This window comes from Magnolia sinica, chromosome 18 (assembly GCF_029962835.1).
Source record: "Magnolia sinica isolate HGM2019 chromosome 18, MsV1, whole genome shotgun sequence".
NCBI classification, from domain to species: domain Eukaryota; kingdom Viridiplantae; phylum Streptophyta; class Magnoliopsida; order Magnoliales; family Magnoliaceae; genus Magnolia; species Magnolia sinica.
Window position 1 is genome coordinate 65,864,440 of NC_080590.1, and position 7,609 is coordinate 65,872,048.

Sequence of the window (7,609 nt, forward strand, 5' to 3'; positions counted from 1 at the left end):
CCACTCCTAAGAGTGGTGATGGATTTAGCATGCCCCATCTGATTTGAAGAGCTGGGATCATTATTCTCGTACTGCGGTTTAGGATTGGGGAGAGGTTGTGCAGGAAGCATCCCCTTTTCTATAACCGTCATACGAGAATCTATCTTTTACATAAAATCTGTAATTCCCCGCATTGCCTGAGCCAGCTCTTGTATGGGATTTTGAACCAGTTCCTCTTGAGGTTTCACTTGATTTGGATTTTGATTGAAGAAACCTGGAGGAGTCGCCGTTTGTCCATTCCTCCAACTAAAATTTGGATGATTTTTCCAGCCAGGATTGTATGTGTTGGAGTTGGGTCCAGTAAAAGGTCTTTGATAATTATTTACAGCATTGGCTTGTTCATTCAATACTCCTCGAAAGGCAGGTATTGTAGGACAGTTTTCAGTTGTGTAAATGTTGCAATCACAGATGCCGCAAACAACTTCATTGACCTTATCCTTCTTTCCTTCCATGGCCTCAACTTTCCTTATGAGCGTAGTCACTTTACACTTGAGATCATCCTCTTCTTTCAAGAGATATAATCCACCTTTCTCCTTTAATTGCGTCGGCCTAGACGTGGTGTTCGCCAGTGGGTAATAGTCTCATGATTGTGTTTTTCCAGCGAGACTATCGAGGTAATCCCATACCTCGTCAACATCTTTGTTGATGAACTCTCCATTACACATTGTCTCGACCATTTGGCGCATGGAAGATGTCAGTCCATCGTAGAAAAAATTTGTAATGCGCCACGTTTCAAATCCGTGTTGTGGGCATGAACTGACCAAATCTTTGAACCTTTCCCAACATTGGAAGAATGTTTCATCTTCCTTTTGGGCAAAGTTCATGATCGCTTTTCTGAGGGTAATCGTTTTATGATGTGGGAAGAATTTTTTTATGAATTCCCTCTGCATATCGTTCCATGTGCCAATGGATCTAGGACGCAGTGAATGTAACCACGTCTTAGCTTTCTCTTTTAAGGAAAAAGGAAAGAGTTTCAGCCTAATTGTATCCTCAGATACATTAGGAAAACATAATGTAGCTATAATCTCATCGAACTCTTTCAAATGTAAATATGGACTTTCTGATTCAAGTCCATGGAATTTGGGAAGGAGTTGGATAACTCCTGGCTTGATGTCCATTTGTCCTGTATTTTCAGGAAAAATCATGCATGAGGGCATACTCACTCCCGCCGGTTGTAGATAATCTCGTAAAGTACGAGGCGGGGGTGCCTGTTGCACCTCGTTCTCATCTTGGGTATCCTCCACCCTGGGTGGAAGTGGAGGAGGTTGGTCTTCAGCCATAACCTCAGTTAACTCAGGGGATTTCGAGCGGTGTCTAGTCCTGCGATGGATAGTCAACCCCTCAACCAATCCTCCTTCAGTCAAGAGACGTCGAGTGTTGTCACGGGCCCACTTGGGCATGAAAACACTCGCAGCCCTCAATTAAAAACTTAACCCTAGGAAAATCTAGCAAGAAAGAGAGAGTTGGAAAGAAATTACCAAATTGGAGTCTTGAGTTAAAACCTGCAAAATAAAATAAAATAAGTTAGATTCTAAAAAGAGAAGAACAATTCTTTAAAAGAAAGATAGAAGTGAACTAGCTTCTAAAAGAAAGAATTCCTAAAAGAAAGTGAAAATTTCTAAAATAAGTTAAGAGAGTCCTAAACTAGAAAGTAGATTACTAAAAGAGAATTGAAAAATAGAAAGTAGGGAAGGAGTGTACCGAATTAGAGATTTCTATCTTAAAGGCCTACAAAATAGGAAGGTTAGTTTCTAAAGAATTCTAAAAATAAATTAAGAAACAAAATTAGATTCTAAAAGTGCCAGAATTAGAAAATTTCTAAAATTTAAACCCTAATTCTAAAAATATGAAAAAGTAGAGAGATTAGGAAGGAATTACCAATTTAGAAACTTATGTCCAGATCCTATAAAACAGGAAACAAGTTAAGTTCTAAAAATAGAATAAAATAAAATAAAAACTTCTATCTTAAAGTAAGTAAAATCCTAATCCTAACCTAATTCTAAAACTAATGAATTTCAGAAAAACGTAACCGTCAGTCCCCGGCAACGGCGCCAAAAACTTGTTCACACCCCAAGTGCAGGGTTGTGATGTAGTAATAAACTCGGTAAGACCGAGGTCGAATCCACAGGGACTGATACCTGTACGTTATCTGAAACCAAGAAGAACTAGAACTAGTCGCAGATGCAATCGAAAACAAATAGAATTTAGGAAATAATTGCGGAATGATTATCTAAAACTTAAGTAACTCAGAGGAAGGAAACTAGGGATTCAGAGGATCCACTTGTAGAGATCAGGGAGATCTTTTGCCTGCATCAGGAATCATGGAAATCAAACTGAACTTACTTGATCTGGTTTTTAAGAGATGAAAGGTATATGAATTAGAATGGATTCCATCACCAAACCATGCCCAGGAGACAAAGTAAACAATAGAATTAAACTAATTACCAACCAATCAACAATGTATGAAGATCGGGAAGGTACTGTCGTCCTACCATGCCCATGGGACAATGATGAACAACAGGGCTTCCTGACTTCATAAATATAAAAAGAGGAAAGAAATATTCAAAGCCATTGCAAACCCATTGTAATTTCCGTCACAACAGACCATTAAAGACTAATACAAATATTCCTTATAATAATCAACTAAATCAAATTAAGTTCAGAAATTTAATCTACTTGCATAGAATAGCCTCTCCCATCTCGCTACAGGCTTCACCTCTTAGCCCTAGCTAAGAGGATTAGCCACACATGGATGGGCTGATCATAAAAAAAAATAAAGGAAATATAAAGGAAAAGAAGAGAAAAACCAGGCTTAGCTCACGTGCCAGCCCAAACCCAAGCCAGCCGTACGTCCTTCTCTGTTTCTTCTTTTTTTCTTCCTTTCCTTCCTTCCTTCAAAGCCAAAGACCCAGCACCTTCACGTTCTTCAATCAGCCTCACAGCCTCCCTTTCTTTTCTTCCTGCTGGCGTCCTCACGCTGCCAGCAGCAGACCTTTGCACTGCTTCTCTTTCTCCCTCCCGTCCAGCCTATGTCTAACAGCCGTGCACTCCACGTCCCTCTCCCCGTTTCCAAACTTTCTTCCAACCAAAGACCAGCCCCTCCCTGTCTCCTCCCAGCCCCTCTTTTTATCCTTCAAAGGGCGGTGAAGAGGTCGTAGTAGAGAACCGACGCTGCTGGAGTCCTTCCGGAGAATTTCGCAGCCAGCCACTATAACTGCGTCGCAGCAACGTTTTACACAGCTACAGAAACAGCACCGACACTCCACTTCCTTGGCTTTCTTTGCAAAGAAGCAACGTCCCTTGGGGAATAACTTGATGAGCTACACGATGGACGGTTTGGATCGTCCATCCGATCAAAGGTAGTGGCCCACATGATTCCGGAACATCCGGAACTCGCGGACGCGTGAAACAGGGGCCTGCGAACGCTTCTTACGCTGTTTTGTTGGTGGGAACCACTGCGATTTTGTTTTGAGAAATCCACTCCGTCCACCGGATTCCTCTCAGAATTTCGGTTAGAAATGGATGCTTTTGGGTTGCTTTTGATGCGGTCCACCAGACTTTATGCACTGCCGTTCGTCTTGCGTTCGGATAGGTGAAATTAGATCCTCGCTGCTTCTTGAAAAGCTTCCACCTAGGTCTCGGTTAGTGGACCTGTAGCGTTCTGATGGACGGTCCAGATCTCCCGTATGATGAATCCAAATGGGCCACAAAACTTCCCAGCGGACGGTCCTTGCGCGAAGGGAAACAGAGATTCCGTCTCTGGAAAGGAAGCTGACGGGCGCGCGTTGTTTGAAGTTTTGCTCCGGTGTAGTGTACTGCAAGTGCACTTACTGCAGTGCTCGTGCAGCACTCGTGTGGCACCTCAATGATGGTTATGCAAAATCCAATCTGTCCTTCCCCTGTATCATCTCATTTAACAGCTGATACCAAAAATTGAGGCATATCCAGATATCGTGCGGGCCCCAAAATCAATGATTTATGGGCTGATCTGTCCGTTGAGCCAATTTCACAGCGATCCAATGGATGAAGTTTTACGTGTACGGTTCATTTACGGTCTTCAGGCCACGTATGGAGTTTCGAACTGATTGGATGTTGGGAACCTTATGATCTTGCATTCTGGACACTTTTCAGGCCACTTGAGCTTCAATTCCTTGATTTTCTTGAGTCCCTGATGTGTAATTCCTTCGTTCTTGGTCTTCTAGAGTCCGTTCCTTGCCTTGGTGCTTCGGGAGCGTCGAATCCATGAATTTACCACCCTTTTTCAGTCCAGGCTTTTAAACACACCCTGCATTACAAACACGATTAAATTAGTCCGATAAACAGTATCATGCGTGTAAATCTATGCAACAACTGGGTCTGATATGCAATATTTGACCCTCAACATGAGGAGATCATCTAAGATTAGTAAACTCGTAGTTTATTATTCTCATTTTTTGCATTATTTGTTGTTGACTGATAATGGTGAAGCATAATCTTATGACAGAGTTTTGTGGGTTGGGACTAGACACAAGTGGGAAAGCAAGTTATAGATGATGAGATGAATTCTCTGATATCAAAGCAAACATGTGATTTGGTTTAACTACAGAGGGAAAAGGTAGTTTTGCATAACAAGTGAGTTAATTATAAAATGAAGGAAGAGCACGAAAGTACTTAACACTTCAACGCCAAGTTAGTTGTGAAAGGTTTTCAGCATAAGGCATGTATTCACTACACCGAAATCTTTTCTCCTGTTGTTATGATCTTTACTGTCCGATCAATTCTAAGCATTGTGGCTATAGAAGATTTGCACTTAGAGCAATTAGATGTAAAAATAGCTTTTCTTCATTGCGATCTTAAAGAAGACAATTATATACGTCAGCCACAGGGATTTGTTTCACCTAGCAATGAGAACATGGTGTGTAAACTCAAGAAGAGTTTATATGGTATAAAATAGGCTTCAAGACAGTTGTACAAGAAGTTTGATAGTTTTATGTCAAATATAGTTTTAAGAGATACTATGCTGATCACTATTCTTATTTTAAGAAACTTGAAAATTCGTATCCCATACTTTTTTTTGTACGTGGATGATATGCTTGTTGCGAGGTTAAACATGCATGAGATTTCAAATCTCAATGAACAATTACCTAATGAGTTTGTAATGAAGGATTTGAGTATTGCAAAATTAATCCTTTGTGTGAGAAGTCAGGTAGCACTCCCTTAATAAGTCACTTCAAGCTCTCACTAGAACGGGGTGTAGCAACGCAAGAAGAACATGACTACATGGATAAGGTTTCATATGCCTCAGTGATTGACATCTTAATGTACACCATGATTTGCACAAAAGCAGATATTGCTCATGTAGTATGAGTTGTCAAAAGGTTTATAAATAACCCAATGAAGGAACATTGAGAAGTTGTCAAATGGATTTTCAGATACTTGAGAGTAATAATAAAGGAACATTGAGAAGTTGTCAAATGGATTTTCAGATACTTGAGAGGTATTACTGATGCTGCATTGTGCTATGGAGGGTTAGAAATAAGTTTGTAGGAATATGTTAATTCAAATCTGGAAGGGGATATTGATAGCAAAAAAACACTACATAGAATTTTATTTTATTTTTACTTTAGGTAGTGCAATAGTTAGTTGGGTCCTACAGTTATAGAAGATTGTTACTATCTCGATGAAATAAGTAGAGTATGTTGCTATAACAAAAACTTGCAAGGAAATGGTATGGTCTCATTGAAGAGTTTGATAAGGACCAAGAAAATTGTAAGTTCTACCGTGACAGTCAGAATATAATTCACTAATAAAAAACTCGGCCTTTCATTCAAGAACTAAGCATATAAATATCAAATATCATGTCATATAATTACTTTTGGAGGATGGACAATTTACTTTAAAGAAGATTAATACAATTTAGAACCCTACAAATATGTTGACTAAGGTGATTACTATAAAGAAACTAAAGTCATGTTCAGTTTCTATTGATCTTCAAGTTGAAGACAATGAGGAGATTCATAGCAAGTTTTCTATAAAAGTATAGCTTTTGTAAATGCAGGAGATTCAGTGAGAGTTACTTGTGATTAGTCTTTAAGTGGGAGATTATTAGGATTTGTGCCTAATCATTAGAGGTGTACTATTCATCCAGCTATCATTGTCGCGGAGCGCCTCGCTGGGTTGTAGGGGTGGATCCATTAAGTTAGAATCCAAAATTCAGATTGGTTTAAAAGAATCCTGACCTTTATTCATGGACGCTTGTTTGTTAAAACAAGACATTGGAATTTTTTTTCATTTCATGATACGTTTAAACTAATACTCATAATTTGGTCAGTTTAGCTCGATTACTTGTGTGCCATATGTGTAATTTTCAAATGCTGGCGTATCATCCATCACACTCTGGCAGAGTATTAAAGTTTAGTAGACAGGTCTATTTGTGGCGGGGTCCACATGATGCATGGCCCGAATCTACACATGGGTGCCACACGAGCATGTGTGGAAGAACATGAACCCAATCAGAGAAATATGAAAAGATCCACCTCTCGTCTTGTCTGTTGCCACGTGGCAGACGCGCTCTCATGGTGTGAGCGCTCCCGTCCCACACGCGACGGGCAGCACAAATCTTGTGTGCTCCGCAGCCGACCAACCCAAATATAGTAACAAAACAACAGCCCCTTGGCATGTGCCAATCACACCACTTTCTATAAATAAATATATTCGCCCTGGGAAGTTATTTGATACTCTGGCTGACTATGACCCTTGATAGGCAGGCACTTAGAAATTGAACATGTGAAAAATATTAACTTAAATGAAACCGACTAGATTACGGAAGGCACAAACGATAAGTTACAGTCTAAAAAAATGATTTTTTTTTTTTTTTTTTTGAACGATCCTGACCACTGATTCATGAACACTTTTTCTGAAATAAGACCGTTGGATATTTTTCAATTTTAACCGTTCTATAAATATCAAGATATTTAATTGTTACATAAATAAATGTGAGTAATTTTTTGTACACGGCACATCTAATCTAATACCCATAATTTGGAAGGTTTTGTTTAAATTAATTGTATTCCAAGTATGCAATTTCTCAATAATTTCTAATTGCCTGCGTGTCATCCATCACGGTCTGCCAGAGCATCAAAGTATTTCTCGGACGCCCTTTCTCACAAAATAAATACTAGAGCGATTTGCGCGTGTAGAATCAGTTGGGTTGAATTGCGACCAATGCGCAAACATGTCACATATGTGTTGAATCCTGGCCTTTCATTAGATATTCCTCACTGTTGAACTAATATGATCTAAAATTCACAGTTCTCTGCTATGTAATTGTGCTACACATATATGAGAAAAAAATGAATGCCTGGGAAACAAGATAACCAGTGGAGGTCATCCATTAATACACGAGGGGTACAAATGATCAACGATCCAGTCTGATTATTAGGATGTCGTGTTTTCACAAGAGGCTGCACCCAATAAATGGACCCGATCATTTGTACGTGATTCAAATTCTGCACGTGCGTCGAAAATTCGTACTTCAATTTTCACTATAACGTCTCTTCTCACTATAACGTCTTCCTATGCACCACACTCG

General features: G+C 39.6%; 1 non-coding gene across 1 annotated transcript; it reads left to right on the forward strand.

Annotated features, from left to right (window-relative positions):
• The first annotated feature begins 774 nt into the window (after positions 1 to 774).
• LOC131234235 (small nucleolar RNA R71) lies at positions 775 to 881 on the forward strand. Its single transcript, XR_009165639.1, has one exon. It is a non-coding gene; the product is annotated as a small nucleolar RNA R71 (small nucleolar RNA).
• Positions 882 to 7,609: the final 6,728 nt, after the last annotated feature.